The sequence below is a fragment of the Anas acuta genome, chromosome Z (genome assembly GCF_963932015.1).
Source record: "Anas acuta chromosome Z, bAnaAcu1.1, whole genome shotgun sequence".
NCBI lineage: Eukaryota > Metazoa > Chordata > Aves > Anseriformes > Anatidae > Anas > Anas acuta.
Window position 1 is genome coordinate 19,161,627 of NC_089017.1, and position 22,745 is coordinate 19,184,371.

Below are 22,745 nucleotides of genomic sequence, written 5' to 3' on the forward strand. Positions count from 1 at the left end.
GCATTTACTCACACTTAGAGGTATTCTGTTCTCACTTGACTTCAATGATGTTGCCTGAGAGGAAATGAGAGAGGAATTTGGTCAATTATATATGTATGATTTTTACAGAACCAGCTTGAGAGTGACAAAAATAATCATTAATGAAGGCTAATGGGAAGGTTCTGGGGTACAGAAATAATGTTTTATAATTTCACTAAAGGCAAGGATGGAAGGACTAGAAATGAGTAATTACAAGAGCCATGACCCAATATGGAACAGTGTGTTTGGGAATATATGGCCACTAATGCTCTCACATACTGGTATGTCTGTATGAATATCACAAAGCTTTATCTGCTGCTGCAGCCTTGGCTCATGTTTAAGGATACCACCTGCTAACCTGAAGCACCAAAGAGGTTCAGATGCTGGGTAAAAGGGTGTTTACTTGTGCTGAGAAGGGCTGATGGAGGCAGCTCAGGTAATAAAGAGCTGCCCAGTGCTTCCCTGCTGTCAGAGTCAACATCCCAGCCACAGGAGGGAAGAGAGGCAACAGCAGCCACCCGGCATCTGGGATGCTGATGCTGATAGTTTCTCTGTCACTGGGAATAGTACTGTTTACATGAAAGGGTCATCACATGGGGCCAACCTTCCCAGAAAAGTGCTACTGACAGACAAGGCTCAGAAAAGTTGGGCTGCTGATTCAATGCTTCTTATGAGCCCTTTGAAGCTTTGAATGCCTCAGGGTCATTATTAGGAAAAGAAGTGCATATTTTATAAACCTGCCGTAATCTGGCAACTTCTACAAGTGCTAAATTCCCTTTAAAACAGGTGTTAAAAAAGTACCAAGGCACAGATTTAATAGCTCAGATTTAGTTGGTCAGAATAAAGGGCACATATGGAGTAGCTGTTAAAAAATATCAAGCAGCGTGCACACCAAACCCGGCGGAGGTGTGTGAGATGATATATAGTGTAGTTCAGATTGCCACATTTGCCTACAGTCACTGCATTTCCAGCACTATATCCTAACTTAACTGCTTTGTAAAAGTGCTCTGAAATAGGGAAGTGCAAGAGGAGCTATATAAAACCAAATTTTGCTCCATTCTATTTAAAAGTTAAAGGCTTCAGTAAAAAAAGAATAAATATCACTCCCTGCTTTATGCAGATGGGAAAATCCATCACGAAGTGATTGATACCCCTCATTCCCAAGGCAGCCTTCAGGGTGCCATCCTGCACCCATGCCAGCTCAGCTGCTGTCCCCCAGCCTCTCCATGCAACCCCAGGGCAGCCTGCATAGGCAGTGAGCCTGCTGGACTGTTTTGATTGGGGGCCTGGGCACGAGCTGCAGCGTTCACCCCAAAGTTCAGACCCAGCATCTCCCAAGCACAGGGCAGGTTATTCATCTGCCCACCAGGACAGAAGATATTTTACAACCCCTCAGGTCCTTCCACCCAGCTGGAGGCAGGAGGCACAGGGGTGTTGGAGCAAGAGGGCAGCTGTCAGTCACAGGTTTTGCAGCTCTGCAGCTTTGTCTCCCCTGTTACCAGAAGTGCCTGAGCAAGTCTTTCCACAGGTGCCTTCTCTAGTACATACAACCTCGTGCCTGTGAGCTGTGCAATCCCAGAGTAAGGGCAGGAACAAAAAAAATTGTCCTAGCCAATGTCATTTGCCTGGAGATCTCCTCAATGCCCATTTGCAACACCTGTCACAAGAAAGGGGGGAAATAGTGAGTGGACAGCAGTCACTGACTGACACAGACAGATGCATCTCGGCATTAAGATGGGACAGGATTGCAGAGATGTAAAGAGAGAGAAGCTTCCCACTGCCCCCTTTGCCTGCAGCCATCACTTTTGCTTGCCTCTGGCCAGGGAATCCATTCCAGTGTTTGGTTTCTAGGAGGGTTTCTAGAGGGTCTTACTGATAGCTGGGCACCTGCTGCGTCCTTATTAATCTTCCCTCATTGCTGGGCCCTTTTGGTGACTGGATTGTTGTCCATAGTGCACAGTTTTTGCGCAATGTCTATTTGAGGATGTTTATTTCTAAGCACCAGTGTTTTCTACCCATCTGTGTGTAAGAACACGTGTAAAAGAAATCTCTTACGTGATGTTACTAATGGGTATGTTTCTGAGAAATAAAAGATCAAAGAGAGTGAGTAACTAATATATATCAATCTCAAGAAGGACTTAATTAAATCACAGATATAACAAGTTTAGTTGATAAAGATCCCAATGTTATTTCTAAAGAAGGCTTCCCTCAGAGCCAGAGGGAGTGCAGCAGACCAGCACAATGGTCTACAACCAGCAGGGACGGGTCTCTGCAGGGCAGCCAGCGGGGGGACAGCACAGCTGCCTCTGGCTGCCACATCTGTCAGAGCAGCAGGTGAGGTGCCAGCAGAGCCTGCATCCTTCAGAGGATGTCTGATGTAGGACCAGGGACAACTCAGGTCGTACAAAACATTGCCCCAGTGTATATTGGGCCACAGGTTCTAGAGAAGATGCTGGGCAGGCTTCATTTCATGGAGTCCTAGAATCATTTCATTTGGAAAAGACCCTTAGGATCACCAAGTCCAACACGATTTCATTACCTGCTCTCAGTTGTAACTCACATTGCAAGTAAATCACCTCTCTGATAGATAACAAATACAGCAGATACTTTGATCTGTGGTTCTGTGGGCATTAAAATGAGGTGAGCCTGGTGCAGGCAGTCTCTCTTGAACCCTCTTTTGGGTGGATGGAGCACCTCAGGTAGGAGTCACTTTCTTTAACTCGGCCAAGGCCAAAACCAGTGATCACGGTGCTCCATTCTGTAAAAAAGGGCCAGCAGCTCTCTCTCTTTGATGTATAACTTACTTTTTCTACTCTGAAACGTACTTGATTAAAATTAGTGCACTTTATCTGAGTGTAATGTTCTCAGCAGTAATTACCACTCCACCAATCCTTGCAGTGGCACAAAATTTTGATTAGAAGCTATTTTTCCTTTGGAAAAAAAGATTACCAATAACAGTGTTGACAGCCAACCCTTCTTCCAGACCTGTCATCCCATTATTCAGTCCATGAGCTTTCTTTCTTTTTTTTTTTTTTTTTTTTAAAAAAAATAAGGGAAAAAGGGGATGGGGGTGTATGGGAGATTAGAAGACTTTCATGAAGTGTGAGGTCAACCATCCACATGCATCATATCTTCTCCACTGGGCCTCACAGGCAAACGTGTCCTCTTGTCTAAGGAGTGTCCCAGAAAATCTTGGTAATCTACATTTCCTGAAGCCACCTCTGGAAATCAGATGATTGTGACCACTCAGATCAGTGACCATTTCTATTGCTTCCTGTCAAGAGAGGGGTGAAAACTGCATCTCTGTTCAAGGTCACCAGGAGATAATGGAAGTTCAGTCAGCAAATATGACTCAATGTACAGAAAATATCTCACACCTCTGCCTGCAAAAGCTCTGGTCAAAGAGCAATAAAGATCTTGTAGCTGTTTGCTGCCTCCAGCCACGTTACCTCAGGAGAAGCAGGGAGAAAATTCAGATTTCCTTCCATAGACGGGCTCTGTTCAAAAGCAGAGTTCCCAAAGACAAAAGCACTCACACACTTCCAGCTGGAAGCGCTGCCCAAGAGCTCTGCCAGGTCGCCTCAGGCCCATAAGGGAAATGCATTCATGTGTTATCAGCCTGTTGGTAAGGCTCTCCCTCACCGCTAGAAAGTGTCTCTTTACATGGTCTTGGAGGAAGGATGGTATAATTGTTACAATATGAGTTTCAGATTTAGGATTTCCTGGCCTGCGATAGCTCTGTGATCTTCAGCAAGTCTCTTAATACCTTCCTGGCAATTCTTCTTTAAAAAATGCAAGGATGAAAATGCTTCCCTTTTCACGGCAGGTTGTGAGGATAAATACAGCTCAAATGCTGAAGTGCTGAGATACCGTGATAATGTATGTGTCATAAAAAGGAAATGTCTCACGAATACACAGAAGACAGAAAACAGGTTAGACTTCAAGGAACAGCATATGTCACTCTGGCAATGTACAATCAGACTTTACAGCTTTCTCCTTTTCTGCTGTGAAGGACTAAAGCCATGGCTCACTAGCATTCATCCAGTAGTCATTAAAGCTACAGTTCTAAGTCAACAGTACAAAAAGTGTCAGACAAGATCTTGCACTAGAAATTTGTGGTAGATTTTAGAGTGTACGCAGCTCCACCTGGGGGAGGGTGATGGACAAGTGGAGAGCTTGTGGGTGAGAATTAAGGAGTGGGCTGGTATGGGGGACACTGTTGTGGGGGTGTAGTACAGGTCACCAGATCAGGAGGAGGAGGTCGATGAGACCTTCTACAAGCAGCTGGTAATAGCCTCATGATCACGGGCGCTGGTTCTCATGGGGGACTTCAATTTTCCGGACATCTGTTGGGTAAGCAACTCAGCCAGGCACGCGCAGTCCAAACAGTTCCTACAATGCATTGAAGACAATTTTCTGACGCAGGTGGTGGAGGAGCCATCAAGGAGGAGGGTGCTCCTGGACCTTGTCCTTACCAACAGGGATGGGTGTCTTGGGATGCAGCGACCGTGAGATGGTGGAGTTCAAGATGGAACTTGGTGGAAGAAGTAAGGCTAAAAGCAGGATTGCTACCCTAGACTTTCAGAGAGCCAACTTTGACCTCTTCCAGGACCTGCTTGGGAGTATCTTATGGGCTAGGCTGCTAGAAGGCAAGGGTGCTTGTGAGAGCTGAGCTACATTTAAACAGCACTTCTTCCAAGCTCAGGATCGGTGCATCCCTAAGAGCAGGAAATCAGGGAAGGGGGGCAGGAAACCTGTGTAGATGATCAAAGAGCTTATCAATAAGATCAAAAGGAAGAGGAAGGTTTATGAAATGTGGAAAAAGGGCCTGTCCTCTTGGGAGGAGAATAGAAGTGTTGTCAGGCCTGCAGGGACGCGACAAGGAAGGTTAAAGCCCACCTAGAGATGAGGCTTGCAAAAGAGATAAAAGATAATAAGAAGGGTTTTTTGAAGTATGTAAACAGTAAAAGGAAGACTAGGGATAATGTGGGACCCTTGCTGAATGTTGGGGGTGTCCTGGTAACGGAAGATGCTGAGAAGGCAGAGATACTGAATGCTTTCTTTGCTTAAGTCTTTGTTCCAAGGACTCCCCTCCAGGATTCCTTGACCCTGGAGGGAGGAGAAAGAGTCTGGGAAGTGGAGGTCTCCTCCCTTGTTGACAAGGGAGTGGTTCAGGAACATCTGATTGGGCTCAACGTACACAAATCCATGGGTCCTGATGGGATGCATCCACGTGTGCTGAGGGAGTTGGCAGAGGTGATTGCCGAACCGCTCTATCATCTTTGAAAGGTCCTGGAGAACAGGAGAGGTGCATGAAGATTGGAGGACAGCCAATGTCACTCCGGTCTTCAAGAAGGGCAAGAAGGAGGATCCAGGAAACTACAGGCCAGTCAGTCTCACCTCTGTCCCTGAAAAGGTGATGGAACAACTTGTTCTGGATGCCATCTCCAAGCGATTGGACGAGAAAAAGGTTATGAGGAGTAGTCAGCATGGATTCAACAAGGAGAAGTCGTGCTCAACCAACCTCGTTGCCTTCTATGATAGCATCACCATCTGAGTAGATGAGGGGAGAGTGGTGGATGTCATCTACCTTGACTTTAGCAAGGCTTTCAATACTGTCTCCCTTGATATCTTGATAGCAAAGCTGAGACAGTGTGGGATAGAGGAGTGGAGGTGGAGATAGAGGACAGTAATGTGGGTTGAGAACTGGCTGAGTGGCTGAGCAAAGAGGGTGGTGATCAGCAGAGCAGAGTCTGGCTGGAGGCCTGTGACTAGCGATGTTCCCCAGGGATCGGTTCTGGGTCCGGTCTTGTTCAACATCTTCATCAACGACCTTGATGAAGGAATAGTGTCTGCCCTCAGCAAGTACGCCGATGACACAAAGCTGGGAGGAGTGGCTGACACGCCAGGAGGCCGTGCTGCCATTCAGTGAGACCTGGACCAACTGGAGAGATGGGCAGGAAGAAACCACATGAGGTTAAATAAGAGCAAGTGTAGAGTCCTGCACCTGGGAAGGAACAACACGAAGTATCAGTACAGGCTGGGGGGCGACCTGCTGGAGAGGAGCTCCGAGGAGAAGGACCTGGGGGTCCTGGTGGACGACAGGTTGACCATGAGCCAGCACTGTGCCCTTGTGGCCAAGAGGGATAATGGGATCCTGGCGTGTATTAAGAGGAGCATGGCCAGCAGGCCAAGGGAGGTGATCCTCCCCCTCTGCTCTGCCCTGGTCAGGCCTCACCTGGAGTACTCTGTCCAGTTCTGGGCTCCCCGGTACAAGAAAGACAGGGATCTCCTGGAAAGAGTCCAGCAGAGAGCCACAAAGATGATACAGGGCCTGGAGCATCTTCCCTATGAAGAAAGGCTGAGAGACCTGGGTCTGTTCAGCCTGGAGAAAAGACTGAGAGGGGATCTCATCAATGTGTATAAATACCTGAGGTGTGGGAGACAGAGGGATTTGGCTAACCTCTTTTCAGTGGTTTGTGGGGACAGGACAAGGGGTAATGGCCACAAGATAGAGCACAGGCAGTTCTGCATTGACATGCAAAAGAATTCTTTGTGGTGAGAGTGACAGAGCTCTGGGACAGGCTGCCCAGGGAGGTTGTGGAGTCTCCTTCTCTGGAGATATTCAATACCTGTCTGGATGCCTACCTGGGCACCCTGCTCTAAGCAACCTGCTTCAGGGAGGTTGGACCCGATGATCTTTCAAGGTCCCTTCCAACCCCCTCAATTCTGTGATTCCGTGATTCTCCCTGGTGCCTGTAGCCTGCTACACAGAGGTCATGATGCATGGGGAACTATTAGTTACAGAACTCACTTTATATCATGACTCCTGATGAAACCTCAAAGAGGTTTTCAGAACAAAGGCTGATACATGTAAACAAATGAGTCTCAGTCCTCACTCACATGATGGCCTGTGTAGACTTTTCTGGAATTGTAGAGTTTTTCGAGGAGGTTCATGTTTAACTTTCACTACTTTTCCAACATACACTGCTACCAGGATTGCTGGCTCAATAAGACTCATTATTTCTCCATAAAGACGTCTTTCTAGATGAGTGTTCTGATCTTGTTTGTGTTTGTGATTGAAAATGCAACGTCCCCAAAACGACAGTGTAAATCAGTAGAGTTTAATTGTCAGAACTGTTTTCTTCTCTTAGCAATCTTTGGCTAAACGAGTCAATCTGAGAGCAGAGGAAGACAACGGAGTTTGTAGACAGCTTGTACTTACCCTCACCGTGTGGAGAGTAGTGCACATGTGAGACTTCTGCTTCAGGAGGCTCTGCAGGATCAGACCACATCCTTCATACTGCAACAGGCACAAACCCAAGCACCCTGCCTTTGTCTTCAGATGATTATTTCTATATGGGACTAAGGGAATCTCACCCAAATTGATCCCCATGACAAAACTCTGCAGGGGTTCTTCTGGGCATCCACAGGGGCCATCTGGTTTTGGGTCCCCTGTCCACATCTGAACTGATGATGACAAACCCAAAATCTGTATATATGTTATTCAAAAGGTAATTTGGACCTGCAAGAAAATCAGCAGCTTGGATCTGTGACCTTGACAGCCTGATGTGCTGAATTGCTCTGTTCAGGCAGTTCAAGGGCAAAAACGTATAAGTTTGCTAGGACCGTAAGAACATTTCCAGTTAATAGGCTGCATTAATGTCGAAAAGTTAAATTACAGTCTTTACACTTTCCTCTGAATACTCAGCTCCATTTGTGCATGTATGGACGAGAGAGATTTTGAATTAATAAATGTGGTATTATGGCATGATCCTTTAAGCAACTGAGAGATTTTTGTTTCAGTCCTAAGCACACTGACATCAGGGGTAAATTTGGAGCTTGATGCAAGGGAATCAGTTGTGCAACTGATATTAAAGCTAATAGGAGCCACAAGAAAAACAAAATGACATTCTCTTCCCTGGACAAGAAATTAAATACAGATTGCAACTTATTTGAAGAGTTCAAAGTCAATTATTTTTTCCACTGAAATCAATGAGAAGGACTTTCCATCTCAGTTCATCAGACTTGCTGCCCGCTGAGAAGAGTGACTTTATCTGGGATCTTTATCACCATTTGCTTTCCAGGGTGGATGGGTTTTGTTCTTTCTTTCTTTGTCTGATTGATGATAGGTCTTATAAATACGACATTCTTTTTCTTCATTTTTTTTCTTTTTTCCCCTAAAAGCTGCTTTCAATAACTGGTTAGAATTTTGAATAATCATAGGAATTTGCCTTTAAGACATTGTAAGTGTCACAACAAAGACCCATATTAGCTGGATGAAACATCCAAAGCACCTGTTCCGTTCTCCAGCAAGACCACCAAAGTGGCCTGCAGCCAGGGATAGGTCTGTGGAGACATTCTAACCAAGGTCAACCTCTGCCCAGTGACCTGTCTTAAAATGGTGTACATACTTTGACTTTGTCTTCATTTAACCATTTGGTTAATGTGGGCTTCACTTGGATGGATGTGTTCCTTCTCCTTCAGTGGTAGCAGCACCTAAAAAAGCATACAACCATTTAAAAACTACTGCAGAAGATGAATTAGATGTGGCTGAGGTACATTAGGCTGATGTCTACACTCCATTCAATCAAAGATGCCAATTCTATCTCCTTATATGCACTAAATCCAAATTTTGTTTTGGAGGATTGTGTGTTGGCATTGTCATCTCCAAGATCTGCCTCTCAGCCTGACAACTTTCAGTCATTTCTTAAACCACGTGTCCACACAAGCATGACATCTCTCCCCCTTATTTTCCATACAATGGTTGATTGTTTGATTCCCTGGGTGACCTGGTATAAAATTAGCATGCCCTCCCAGGTTATGTACCACTACACTGGTGCAGGCAAGCTGAGGATCTGGCAGATGATTCACAAGGGTCCAATTTCAAACATTATTTAATAATCACCATAACATTTAGCCATTAAGTAGCCACAGTAATTAATCACTTCACTCTAAACTTCCCATGCCCTTTAAGTTATCTCACTCCCTGCGGTCTTTGCCTTGCAGCCTGCCTGGTGTGCATGCAGCAGCTGGGGAGCGATACACCACTGCATTCAGGAACTAATTTCACCCCATGGTCATCTGCCCCCACAGCTTGTGCTTCTAAAGATAGGTGCATACAGTGGGCTGCACCTGGGAGAGCCACAGAACAGGGGCACCCCAGCAAAGACAGACATTTGCTGAGTGCCCTCCATCCCCTGCAGGGTAAGGAAGGGCTGGGGAGGTCTCATCTTCCCTCTGCTTGATGTTTCACGTCTTTCCAAAGCCAAGGTTATACAAAAAAAAGTCAGTGCCATCATAGCCCATGATGCAGCCCCACATATGAGGCACAACAGTGTTCTCCATGCTCCTGGGCACCATGGGGCAAGGCAGCCAAAGACACCAGGTCCAGAACCAACAGCCCAGAGAAGCTCTGGGTAATTCATGTTACCTGAATGGGAGGATTTACAAAGGTTAAGTGTAAGAGTATCCTTTTCAAATAGTACGCTACATGTAAGTATTACATATACACACACACTATATATGTAGGGCTTGCTATCAGGTAGCTAAATGAAATTATTATTTATATTTGTAAAAGAACATTCTAGTGATTGATTTCTTATTTTTGAATTTCCAGTTTAAGGGAAAAAAAATCAGATCTGAACCCTTCATAGAAAATCTTGGTTTAGACTAAGGGAGAGGGCAACACCCAGACCTCTGTTTTGTAGGAAGAGCAAAGAGTGTGAAACATCCCCAGCAGACAGGGCAACAGACACCACTGCCCACCACCCAAACAAACCATCAGGAAATGCTTTCTGATGACTGGTGTTGCGATAAGAGGCAGAGTTTGTCATTCAGTGAAAAAACACACAGGACACATGCTGAGAGCTGGTATCAGTGTTTTTCTGCCCTAGCTGGACTGCATTGTGCACCACCACATCCATCTGCTCAGGGAGGGCTCAGGGACACTTCTTTTCAATGCACCAGCAGCAGAAAATTTCCCCTAAATGAGTTGTGGTCATTCTGACAAAGCGGACCTGGTCATGCCGTGGCAAAGGTGATGGCCAAGTTTCTGTAGAGACCCACCACCTCAGAGATCCCTTTCCTCATGTGAGGGAAGTGCCTCTACATGGTGGGAATGAGCTGCTTCTGGTGCAGCATGTGCCCAGTGTGTCAGGACACGGCAAGCAGTGATGGAGGGCTTCAGGACAATAGGATTTTATTTTGGTCATATAGTCCATGGAAGTGCAGTGTTTTCAAACAACGTTGGTGACTATACAGTTTTGTAGGCTTTTAATTACCATGTTTTTGGCACCACTTAGATATTAGGGACAGCCTGGTGTCTCAAACTCTGTTTTGGGATAGTAGAGACATGAGTTCAGCCCAGCCACAAACTTCCTGGAGATAAATTGCTCAGTTTGTTTGGTGACTCATTCTCTGTCTATGAAAACAGAGCCAATATCTCACAAGGATGTCAGGAGAGTGAAATAACCTACTGATTGTGGTACTCTCACCTACACCAGTGGAAAAGACCAGGGAATCTTCCAGGGCTCCCAGTCTCCCCATTCAGCTAGCAACCAGTCCCCAGGACTGACTTCCACTCCCAAAAGTTCAGAGCTTTCAGGCCTGGTTGGATCTCACCAGAGCTTTTATTATGGCCTTATACAGCCAAGGTTATAAGACAGGCTCTGAGATTACAAGAGCAAGTTATAATGTCATTAAAAAAAAAAAAAAATGCAATGCATTTCATTGCTTCTCACATTTCATAAATAAAAATTACAAAGCTGGATTTTTTTTTTCCTGAAGTCTGAATTTACCTGATAAATTAAATCCTGTAGTTTGGGCCTACTCAGAATAAAAACTTAAACACACCCAAAGGATAAAGAGGAAAGAACCGGAAGCCTGTCTATACTATGAATATGAAAAGAATAAACATTATGATCTATGCAAAGCATACTTATGCTCTTGATTTTGTTTCTACTCTCTATGAGCTGCCTCATCCCCGGTGTGCTGAGCACAGGTCCCAGGGCCGGGTGCTGCTCCGTGCCTCCCCAGGTGGACCCCACACACCATGCTGAGAGAGCCAGAGCCCACCCTGGAGCCCACCTCTGCCCCAGGCACTGGGATGGGAACAGCTGCCTGCCTTCTGTATCCCTTTCTTTAAACCTCATGGTAACCTTGGCAAAGAAGAAAAAGAAAGGGGGGGGGAGGGGGGGGGGGAGAAAAAAACATAATCATAAGAGAGCCAGAGAGCCCTCTGCTGGTAAATTAATTTCTGACTGGAGAAGAAATGACAAAATTTGGCTTGTGTTGAGTTTCTTTTCTACCTTGTCAGCAGATCTATAAGGTTACAGAAAATAGCATCATTTCATAACTGCGTTAAGGGAACAAGGACATCTGAAAATCCATGTGCTGGGAAGACGTTGGTGAACAAAGTCCCTGTGTTAGGGAAATTGAGTTAGGACAGTTCGCTGCTGATGTCCTGGGGCAGATTTAACTATTGAGTTAAATCCCCCTGACATTAGAGGTGACACTACAACGCAAGCCAGCATAGGATGCTGCCCATTGCATGAAACAAAGACTCAGCAGGAAACCAGGCTGGGAGCAGGGGAGAGAAGAGGCTCCCTATCCCGTTTGCACACACTGATCACCTGGGTGTGCAGCACATGCGAAGAATATCAGCAAGTCCTCATCAAATCTGCCCTGCCATTCAGGAGGGTGTGAATGTTGCTAACCCTAATTTCTTCATTTCAGCTGTACCGTGACAGATGTACTGATGTATTTGTTCTGTTAGTACGGTATTATTACCTTGTAAAATGCATTTAGGGTTGAAATAAGCCCAGGGGGAGCAGACGGCAGGATGGGTGTAGGGTGGCAGTGGCGAGAAGCTGTGAAGCCATCAGTGCTGTTTCCCTTTGCAAACAGCCAGACATCACCTCCCAGGCCTGGAAAGCCATCCTTCTCTCCCTACATACCTTTATCACAGCCCTCCCTGGGATTTTGCCACCATTACCCATTCTGCTAACCCTCTGCAAGCAGGTACAGTCCCAGAGATACCCTCTGGTATGAGGTCCAGGCTCTTGGGGGCCAGGAGGACTGGCACAAAGCCCTCATCACCCTGCCCACCCAGCTGTCCCATCCTGCCACCAAGAGGGTGCAGGGTAAATAAATAAAAATCCAGAGAAACACTACATTGGATGACACGTGACATCAGGAAATATACAGAGGAGAAAGCGATGTCTTGCTGCAGTTTGAATGTGATTATCTGAGGCAAAAATACACTGTGAACCACTTGGCAAGAGGTCGAGTGTACTTGGGCTTCATGGTTCCTCTGAAAAGCCTGACAGCAGAAAGCAGAGGGATGCTACCTTTGGAACAAACTGCCTGGATGCTTTTTTCTCACTAAGACCCGCTTTTTATGTTCATCTATTGAATTTTAAAACAGCCAATTTGGAGAGAGAGCCTTAATAAACTGACCTATTCTCTGCAACACTGGTTTCATATTTTTCATCTCTTTCCTAATATAATCGATAGTAAAGGAAAAAATGGGCTGTAAGTAAAATTGCTCATGTGGGCAGTCAATGGCGAGCACTGAAAGGATGTTTTAATAACAATTAACATCTCCAGGCATCACGTTGCAGCTGTCAGCGTGGCCAGGGTTAGTGCGCTGTCAGCGGGAACCACTTCCCTCAGACCACGCACCTCTGCAACACCACAGGCTCCTCAGTTTTTGGAAAAATGTGGTGTACTGGGTATAAACCCAGCAGAGTATGAATTAAACAAGTGAGAAATAACTTCTTGTTGCACAGAGTGTTCAGGATGCTCAGTCTGTACTCCGAAGAGAAGATCTGAGCTCCACTGTAGAGAGAGAGCAGGTCAAAAGAAGCAAATGTCTCATTGCAGCCCAATCTACCCCTGGTATGAACATTTTTTGCCAGCAGGACCCTGGCTGGGTACCTCTCCATGCCATGCTACACTGGACAAATGATCCCCTCAGGTGGATTTGTGGTGCAGTCACCAAACCATCACAAATTCTTCCCTGGCCACCAAAAGCCCCAGCCACAGGCCAGCACACAGGTTTTTTTGACCCTTCAGGTTGGCACAAGGCTATTCCCTACCTTCTGGGAATGCCTGACACACCTGGCTGGATCTGCCCTGCAGGAAAAACATCCAGATCTTCTTTCAGAGATCTGTACTGGGAGTCTGAGGTTCATGTAGGCACTATTTGCAAGTAGTGGGTTTTATTATTATATATTTTTTAGTACTAGGTCAGTATCTTTTTCCAAGAATTGGGTACAGACCTCAAAATGGACTTTATTATTTTATTTATCAAAAATGTATGATTTGCACTTAAAACTAAGAATGCTCTCCAGCTGTCTGCTGTTTTACTCCATTATTCACAATCCTGATATCAATTTTTTAGATGCTAAGCTATTGTCCAGTGGTGGGTTGTGACATGTGGGAGGATGGAGGGCTCGGAAATGAGCACAGGGCTTTACAAGTGGGCCAGACTCAGGAATTTTGCACAGACTCCATTGGCACCAGGAGCATGGTGGTGCTGTCCTCATGTCCTCCTCGGCTCGGGGAGCTCAGAGCCTTGCCTCAGCTGATGCCACCAGAGCTTTGTTTTTTCTCTCACACCTTCACTGCATATCCTTGGGCTTATTTTCTCTGTGCAATGTATTATTTGTTGGCTTGCTTTAGCCAGTTTGTTCCAAACTCCTCACTACTCTGGATAACCAAGAATTATCATTGAAACAACCACACCAAAGCAAGGAAGGAGAAGTTCACAGAATCACAGAATCACAGAATCACAGAATCACAGAATGGTTGGAGCTGGAAGGGACCTTACAGATCATCTAATTCCAATGCCCCTGCTCTGGGCAGGGACACTTCCATGAGCAGAGACATAAAAGCAAAAGCTCAGATTAGAGCAAAATTCTCATTTGTGTCTTTGATAATTCTCTCCTTGATATTAAAAGCATATCTTAAGAAAGATGCCTGATAGTGACAGCCCATCCAGCAAAAGAAAGTTGATGTTCAAATAACAGGAAACCTATTTGCTGAAACCCAGTGCAGGAACATCACTGGATCATGTCCCAGGTGTTAGGTACCTTTCCCCAGGTGCTACCTACTCATGCACCTTTGCTGTATGTCAGACTCTTACTCAGCACCCTCTTCAAAGAGAAGAAATCAAACCTCTTAGTGAGCCTGGTGAGACAGCCAGAATCAGGGCTGTAACAGCACTCGCTTTGCAGGGTCCCCAAAGCCACCCAGTGGATGCAGCATTCCTCCTGCTTTCTTATTCTGCTTTCTGCTCGTTCTGTGAAACTGTAAGCTCATCTCTACATGAGCCTTGCTCTATAATTCACTCTCCGGTCTCTGGTTTAAGACACACCAGATTCCAGATATAAACTGCTTCAAATATCCTGAGAACTTCTGCAAAGCACAATGCAAATTTGAAAAGTTCAAGCCTGGTGCTAATGCAATAAAAGAAGGCGAATATGATTCCAGATATACAGTTGGTGTAATGCCTTTAGGAACCGCTCCATCAGTTTGATTTAGAAAATGATTGTATTATGTTAAAACAACTAAATTGGATAAGAGGGAGAGGGATTTGTTGACGTAAATCTTGTCTCTGGGTTCCAAACCCCTCAGAGTAAATGCAAATAAGAAAATATATACAGAGAGAACCGCCGATTTCCCCTGAGGAGATCTTTTTTCAAGGAAGTAAAAGTCCATATTGGAAATCAATCCAGTTGTTTATACAGCAAGAAACCTCTGTTGGAAGTCAGTGGAAAGGAACATTGGAAGCAAACCATCAAATAGCAGAACAAAGGAAAAATATACCCAAACTATACATCCCAAGCTTATTGTTTCCAAATAATGGTTCTGATTCTGACCTCATCTGGCATAAATCAGGAATAATTTAGCATGTGTCAGCTGAACATCAGCAGCTCCGGGCAAACAAAACACAATGGAAGAGAAATCAGGAACAGGCCCAACAGCTTCAGTAAGACTCACCATGAACAACCAGAATGGGCAAGAAGCAAGGCAGAGATAACATTAGGCAGCAGAAATTCTTCAAATATTTTGGACAGACTTGATGGTGCACCTGTGTCAATCTCCAGCCTACCACCTGAAAATGATGACTATTTGCTTTAATATTTCTCTTGCCAGAAGAGCCCTGCCACACAAAATCAGCCCTGAGGGAGCTGGAGACAGGGTAGGAAGTGAGGGATTTGCCTCCCTTCCGCTACCCAAAATGGGGGAAAAGAGCATCAGGGAGCTGTGCCCACTGGAAGAAGCTTTCCACAGAGAGTTTAGGAGCCAGCTCAGATTTTACCAATTGGCTCTTCCTCCAGCCCAGCCTTGTTTGTCCCCAGCCTTCTGCTTAAACAGGTAATTGAATAGTGCTTTTGCTGAATTAAATAGAAGATCTGGGAAATAAGCAGCTCCATGCTGTAGAAATGATGGGGAAAATTATCGATACATATGTCTGTGTAATGCTAACAGCTGTCAAGAAGTAAAAAGGAACAAAGCTGAAATGACACTGTTACACATTTCCATATAAAATTCTTTCCCTGTAGCCATCCCTGTTCCTTCATCTGCTACACCAGCAGGGAACCATTTCCTAGGTGGTGAATTAACTCATTAACATTATTCAGAGCTTTGATGGCTGAACAATGGCCTGAGGGCTGTTGGGTCTTGTCACTCTGCCCCCTTGCAAACCTGCAGCCCTCAGGTTCAGGCAGCAGTGCTGAAGGTGATGATGATGGTGATGGCAGTGGTGATGGTGCTGGCTCAAGAGCAGGGGCAGGTGCCCTCAGCAGACCTCATGCCTCACTCTGGGCACTGGTTTTGGGGAGCAGCGTCTGTTCTGAGGGTTGCCAGCCTTGTGGTGCCTGGATTCAGCCTCAGCTCACCCTTACTTTGAGCCAAGTCATCGTGCGAGCAAATGTGAGTAATGTAAACCCCAACAGGCGGCACACTCGCAAAGTTTATTATGGACACAGGCTGATAGAAACGGAAAAACCCGTGCTTTATCTCCTCCTGTGTGGAGTGAAATCACAAGGACATCTTGCCCTTGCTGCACAGCCACAGGCCCTTGGTTATGGCAGGGGATGGGGACTTGCCCTGGGCCAGCCTCGGGAGCAAAAGGGCCGTAGTGCCTCTGCTTGCTTAGCCACCACAGCTCCTCAGCTTCCTCCAGCCATCTCCTCCCTACAATTCACCTCCTGAACCTTTTTGGGAAGGCTATCGTCTTCTTTACAGAATAAAGAAAAGCCACTGGGAGACTCTTTCCGTTCTCTTTAAGTGGCATACAGCTCAGTCTGTGACAAGGAAACGTGCCCTGATGAGAGGGCTCTGGTCCTGTGAGGACGCAGGCAAAGTTACAGGCCAGCATTCCTGGCCACAGGACCTTTAGAGGAGTGGGTCTGTGCTCGGGAAGGGAAAGCTGTGTGGCCTTCCCAGGACATTTCTAAAACTCTGTGTGACTACAGCCTCTCAGCCCAGGAGAACTGGGTTTCCTCACAGCCAGGGCTACGTGTGGTGTGGGGAAAGGGCTGGCCGCTCAGCATTGATCTGTGAGGGAAGCACGCACAGCTTTGTGTCCAGGGCTGTAAACACCACCCTGAGCACTTTCTCAGGAAGGACGAGGAGAACAAGCTGATTTTGTGACAAAAAACACCCAAAGTCCTGTTTTAATAAAACTTTGGCCACGGAGGAGAACAAGGTCTGTGGGAGACATGAGCAGGACTGGAGCCAGCCCAAGGCTGCGCCTGTCCCACGCTGGGAGCCCACCGTGTGGGAAGGGAGAGATTGTGGGCTTAGGGCTCATGCACTGATAGCAACAGGCAGCTTTGCGGTGTTTTGATGGGAATTGCACAGCTGCTACAGTTTTTAATGAGGGGTCTCCCTAATGGAGGAGGGGTCTCATCATGGTGACTGAACTTTAGTAAAACTTTGTAAATCCACAAAGATTTGTGTCTATTTTCCTCCATGTTAGTGCAACATTCCCAGTCTCTTTTGTGACAGCAGTGAAACAGACAGAGATTAAAGAAATCTCACCTGCCATTAGGGCAATATTTTATTAAATAAAAAATCCTCTTTTCTCCTTGAGAGACAGTTCTCTCTAGTGCTCACAGATATTCTTACATTGTCAGCTCATATTTTTGTGATCCTTTCCAGGGGACTGGAAGAACCTTATTAGCATGAGATAATTTAGACTTCTATTACCCTGCCTAAACTGTGGCACGAGGAGCATGGGTACAAACTGTAAATGCAAAGCAGCAAAGTGCACTGGAGGTCTCACTTGGTGCCTTGCAGAAATCCCTGTGGAGAGACATCAGCTACTGCTACCTCACTGCAAAGGCCCATCACACAGGCCATGGCAATTCATTTTTAATCACAGGGGATGGAGCTGGTTGAGCTGGCATCATACAAGTACACCAGAGAACAGGGGGATGTGCACCTCACAGCATTTAATGGGGGGACAAAGGCAGTTTACGTGCCAAGGGGGAGAAAAGGCAGAGGCAGAAAGGATCGTAAAACATTGCCCATAGAGGAACTTTGCTGGACCAAGTTACGCCTTCAAAAGCCCAGCTCGTGTCCCTGCAGAATCAAAAGTTTAAGGGTATATCGCTGAGATGTAAATAAGTTTCTCCTCCTGCTTGGAAACCCCTAGGTCAGCTGTACACTGCCATCATTCTCCTGGAAGACAGGGAAAAGTACATTCATCCAAAAGCCTCAGTTACTGGAAAGAGGGGTTTTCATCCTAAAATGTCCTGTTGCTGCTTCTAATGCTGGCAAGAGACATTGTGGCCCCGCACATGGCCAGCTTTCAGCCTTGGAAGTAATTTCTTTTCCCAAGGTCACCTGCAGGAAAACCAGGAATAGGAACAAACCATCCTGACTCCAAATCTTGCACTTTAATCATATGGCCACTGCCTCCCTCTTGCCTTTGCCAATTTTATACTGTCCTGCTTGCAGCAACATTCATGCTCCACAGCACCACTCTCCTCCAAAACGAAAATCAATAGAAGTCAACACTGATTTAAAAACCAAAGCAAATGAACTTTTCGGTAACTCTGACAATCACTCAGGAAGGACGAATGCACTCCAGACACCAACACCACGCTGGGTTTCTGGGGCAGTGAGTATTGTATCCAGGCTGCTCTGCTTCCCCGTGCTGCCTCCACTAGGAAAAACCAAACTCTTAAATCATGTTTTACACAAGAGAATGTCAAAATCTACCATCTTGTACCAGCCTGGAGAAAGCAGGAGGGGGAGTATAATAGCTATAACTACCAGCTCTATTTATGTACCAGCCAGATCTATACTGCTGGATAAATATTCTGTATGAAAATCCCTGGGAGAAGAGTGATTACGGTAAGAGTGGCTTATCTGCATGATATTTGATTAACAGATAAGGAGCTAAACAAACAGCGATTTCTGTTTGGCAACCTGTCCTATTTCCTCCACGAATGGTGGAATGTTTAAAAAAGAAAGCTAAAAGCCTATTTTTAGAAGCAGTGAGCGCTTGGCAATGACCTGTTCTCGCATCCCGGACAGCTGCCACCCAATGAAGGTTTGTGGAAGGAGAGCACCCTCGCTGCTGGATGCCTCACTGCCCCCCTCCAGCCCCACAGCCACCATGCACAGCACCACAGCCACCACACCGGTACCTCCCAGGGGACCTCAGCAGCTAGGGGTGCAAGGCAGAACCCAAGTCCCCTGTAAAATAACAGTAAAGCTTCTGCTGAATTTAGTCAGGTCAGGGCACAGTCCAGAGATGTTCTTTGCAGAGTCCTCTCGTTTTTCAGAGGAGCTCATCCTGCTCCTCCTGGCACCCTGCTCACCAGGTGAACCTGGGCATGAAGATTCACCCCAGGGATGAGGAAGACTCTGCTGGTGGTCAGGGGTGGTGGAGTCAATGCTGAAGGAGCACCTGCATGGCTGCCTGAGAGCAGACCGGGAGCTGACAATAGCAGAAAGGTAATTCAACTCTCCTTTGGAAAAAAAATCCCTGTGGAATACACTCAAATGCATATAATTCACACCTGTTCTTTTTTGCTAGAAGCCTGGCCACAGGGTATGTATAATGATGAAAAATAGAAAAATTCTCTTCTGGAAAAATGAACTATGCAACCTCAAAAATATCCCCTTCACATTAAAGATGTGTTTCTCTTATACAACTGAAGAAAATCCTGCTTGAAAATGAACTATTTTGTAGTTCACATTATGTTCTTTGCATTGAGTTGGAGGTGGCAGAACTTCTCTGGGGAGCCTCACACAGACATTTCATGGGTTTCCTTTTTTTTTCCCCCTTTTTTTTTTTTTTTCAAGTCTTCTATGTGCAAAACCTAATGGTTTGTTTTTCTCTTTTCCCGGAGAGAAAAAATGATCCTGATTCAAAGCAGCACTGAAATACAAGGCTCTGCCAGATGTTACATAAACGATGATGTAATGCCAAAGTATTTCATTACACATGCAGCTCTGTTCTTCAGCCCAGCAGTGATTTATTACATTTTGTCAATCCCATTTTATGTACCCACATCATTTTTACATCATTTTTCTTCATGACATTGTTACATTCTCACAGAAGCACATAGAGATAACATCATAACAGTGCAGGCAATGAAGTTAGCATTTTACAAATAATGTTACTAATAAATAAGTATACCAGTGAGGGGGAAATGGTCTGTTTGAGAAAGTGAAAAGCAAATTTACCTTTGAATAATCTGATGGGGGGAAGAGGCCATAGTTCCAATAAGAAAATCGAGGCTGTATCCTCTCGAAGCATCTTCTGCCTTCATGCAGAACAGTGAGAAAATGCCTCTCTTGCCTCTTTTCAGCTTAATCTCACACTCTCTTTGTTTTCCTAATGTGCTCTGTGTGCTGCCAGCTAGATCTGATACACCAGCTGCTTGGTCAAAAAGATTCATCAGTGAGTGCAAGAAGATCAACGCTTAAAATCTGTTTTGACCCTGAAATTTTCAAGGCATAAGATATATTAGCTTTTTTTTTTTTTTTTTCCCTAATCTTCCTTGAAGATTTGCTAGAAAAAGCACACCCAGCAACATAGCTTGATATACAGAGAAAAGGAATTGCAGAAACAATAAGCTGAAAAGATATGAGGGTTGCATCAAAACAATGCAGCAGGATACTTAAAAGATGCATTCCTACAGAAATATGGTTGAAAAAAACAACCCCTCTGATGAGCTGAATGCCAAGAATCCTGTTAGATGACTGAAGCAGGGAAGGTATCTTTCCTAGCAGGCAGCCATTAACCTGCATCATGCAAAATGATGCAGTGAGAAGATGCATCTAGTAATAATTCAAAGTTTCCTTGTTCCAAAGAACATAGGGCCAAATTCTGCTTTTTCTATGTCACTAGAAAATCAAATGAATCTGCTGTTTTAAATGCCATGTCCCCCTTTGTCATATAAAAGGCATATCCCCCTTTTAAGTAGAGTGTCTGCAGGACAGTATTTTTTACTTAGTGGTTAAGGAAAGGGTCAGCAGAAGACTCAATTATATGCTTAATTCTCATTAATTTCAATGGTTAAGCACATGCTCAGATATTTGGCTAAACCAAAGCCTCCTTCTCCCGTTCTTTGTGATATGGTTGGGCCCTATTCCAGAGCCCATTAAAATTTGTCAGAGGCCACCCACTGGCTGCACTGTATCTTGGATTTCATTGCAGAGTACTCAGCCTACCCGAAAATGTCAATGTTTCGCAGAGACATGCTTCTGCACTTACATATAGCTGAGTGTTTCCCAAACGTGGATGTCAGAAGTAAGCTGTCCAGCTGTCCAGAAAGGAAGCATTGCTCTCTACTGCAGGACATCTCTGAGTAGAGGTCTAGTCCACAACAAATTCTTACCATCTAAAGCAAGCAGAGAGATAAGCTGGGGTTTATTTTGACTCTCTGCGTGGGTTTCAGAACATTTTTAACTAATGCTCTAGTTGCATTGGCAGGTTGGGATTTGCTGTGTCCTCTTGTTTCTGCTCCCCAGCTGATGAGACTCAATTTTCCAGTGAAGGTAAGGAGAGAGTAGAAGTGGAGAAACCTCAACATACCACACATTTCCATCTCTAGTTAACACTAGATCTGGCCAAGCAGATCTAAAAAATAAAAATAAAAATAAATAAATAAATAAAAGTCAAGCCTTTCTGCAGTTGCTGTTTATTGTACGCATACAATGTAGACCCAACCAACCCCATCATTGCCATAAGTCATCTCTTCCGCCATTAATTCAGAAGAGGGATGTGCATGGAGAAAGGACTTGCCCAGCGCTGTGCAGAAGATAAATGGCAGGGCCAGGAACAAAATCAGGTTTCCCAAGTCCCTTGCTATTATGGTAAAATGCCACCTGAGAGCAGAGCTTCATCTCCTCAGAGTAACTTCATTCAAAATACTCAGGGGTAGCCTTGGAGGTTTGGCCTCTTGGCCAGCATGCATCTCCAGGTGCTCAGCAGCTGGTGCCTCAGCAGCAGGTGTGACATCCCTCAGCTGGTCAGAGGGCACATCTCTGGCAGGGGCATGGGGAGCCTGCAGCCCCTGTCACCAGCCCTCGAGGATGGTGAAGATGGACAAAATGGGACTCATCGCTTCTCATATCCAGTGGTGCAGGTGGAGGCTGAGCTGGGCAATGTCCATGGGGTGGCACCTGAGTTGGGAAGGAGGGACATGGTACGAAAAGTGAATATGCATGCAACACAGCCATCTTCTCAACCTGGTTCTGTGTGAGGATGTGCAGAGATGAATAAAGAGCTTGTAAGGAACTGTGGCATACACACATACACAAGGGTACAACCCCTCACTGGGTGCAGGCTGCTATCGGAATTCAAAAAAAAAAAAAAAGAAAAGAAAAAAAGGGTTATTATCTAACTAGCCATGAGATTTAAACTGGGGCAAATAGGAGTTTGATTTCTTTTCAGATAAAAGAGATGTTACAAATGAGAATTTTATCTTGCATGGAGGCGTGACAAAGTATGAGACAGAATCCTTCTTGATTACAATCTTCCATCATTTTGATTTTATAATTACTGAATGGAATCAATCAGCTTTCAATTGTTACCTTGGCGAAAGATTAAAACATCATTACTTGTCATACATATTTCACACTTTAGCAAATTTTAATAAACTGAATGCATGAGAAATGGTCGTATTATCTTTCATGGCACTGGGATGCTAATGACATTTCTATTGATTTTAATTCACATTTGTTGGTCAAAATTACTCAGATTCAGGCAAGGCATGGGCTCCCATAATCAACACTAACAAATGAGGACTGCTGAGCACTGAAATGGCTAAAATGGAATCATTAATCAGAAATATCATAAAATAATTGCCAATGAGCTAGGGAGGTCTTATCTTCCTAATGATCATCCTTTATGGTGTATCGATCTATGTATAATTGGTACGTGTTAGTGATCTCTCCACGAGAGTGCTAAGGTGGAAGCAAAGGGCAGCACCACGAAGCAGGTGGCACAAGACAACCACGGAAAGATGTCCCGGGTGCAGCTGCATGTCAGCACCCAGAGCTATGGTGGCCACTTTCACCGCCCCAGCTGGCTTGGTGGGAAGCCAAGGTGCCCCATCAAGGAGCCAGCTTTGGCTTGCCACAGCAGAGACCTTTTGCTTACAGTGCTCATTGCCTGGGTCAGGCAGGATGGGCACTTCAGACCCGCCAGACAGCGGCATCCCCTGCTAAATCCCTGCCAAATCCCAGCT

General features: G+C 45.3%; 1 long non-coding RNA gene across 1 annotated transcript in view; it reads right to left on the reverse strand.

Annotated features, from left to right (window-relative positions):
• The window catches only part of LOC137848227 (uncharacterized), a 70,925-nt gene that overhangs the window by 44,815 nt on the left and 3,365 nt on the right, over positions 1 to 22,745 (reverse strand). Inside the window, exons 2-4 of the long non-coding RNA XR_011091229.1 lie at positions 19,735 to 21,678; positions 8,433 to 8,517; positions 13 to 54 (exon numbers count right to left, since the gene is read on the reverse strand). This is a non-coding gene — a long non-coding RNA (uncharacterized lncRNA). The remainder of the gene's footprint in view (positions 1 to 12; positions 55 to 8,432; positions 8,518 to 19,734; positions 21,679 to 22,745) is intronic.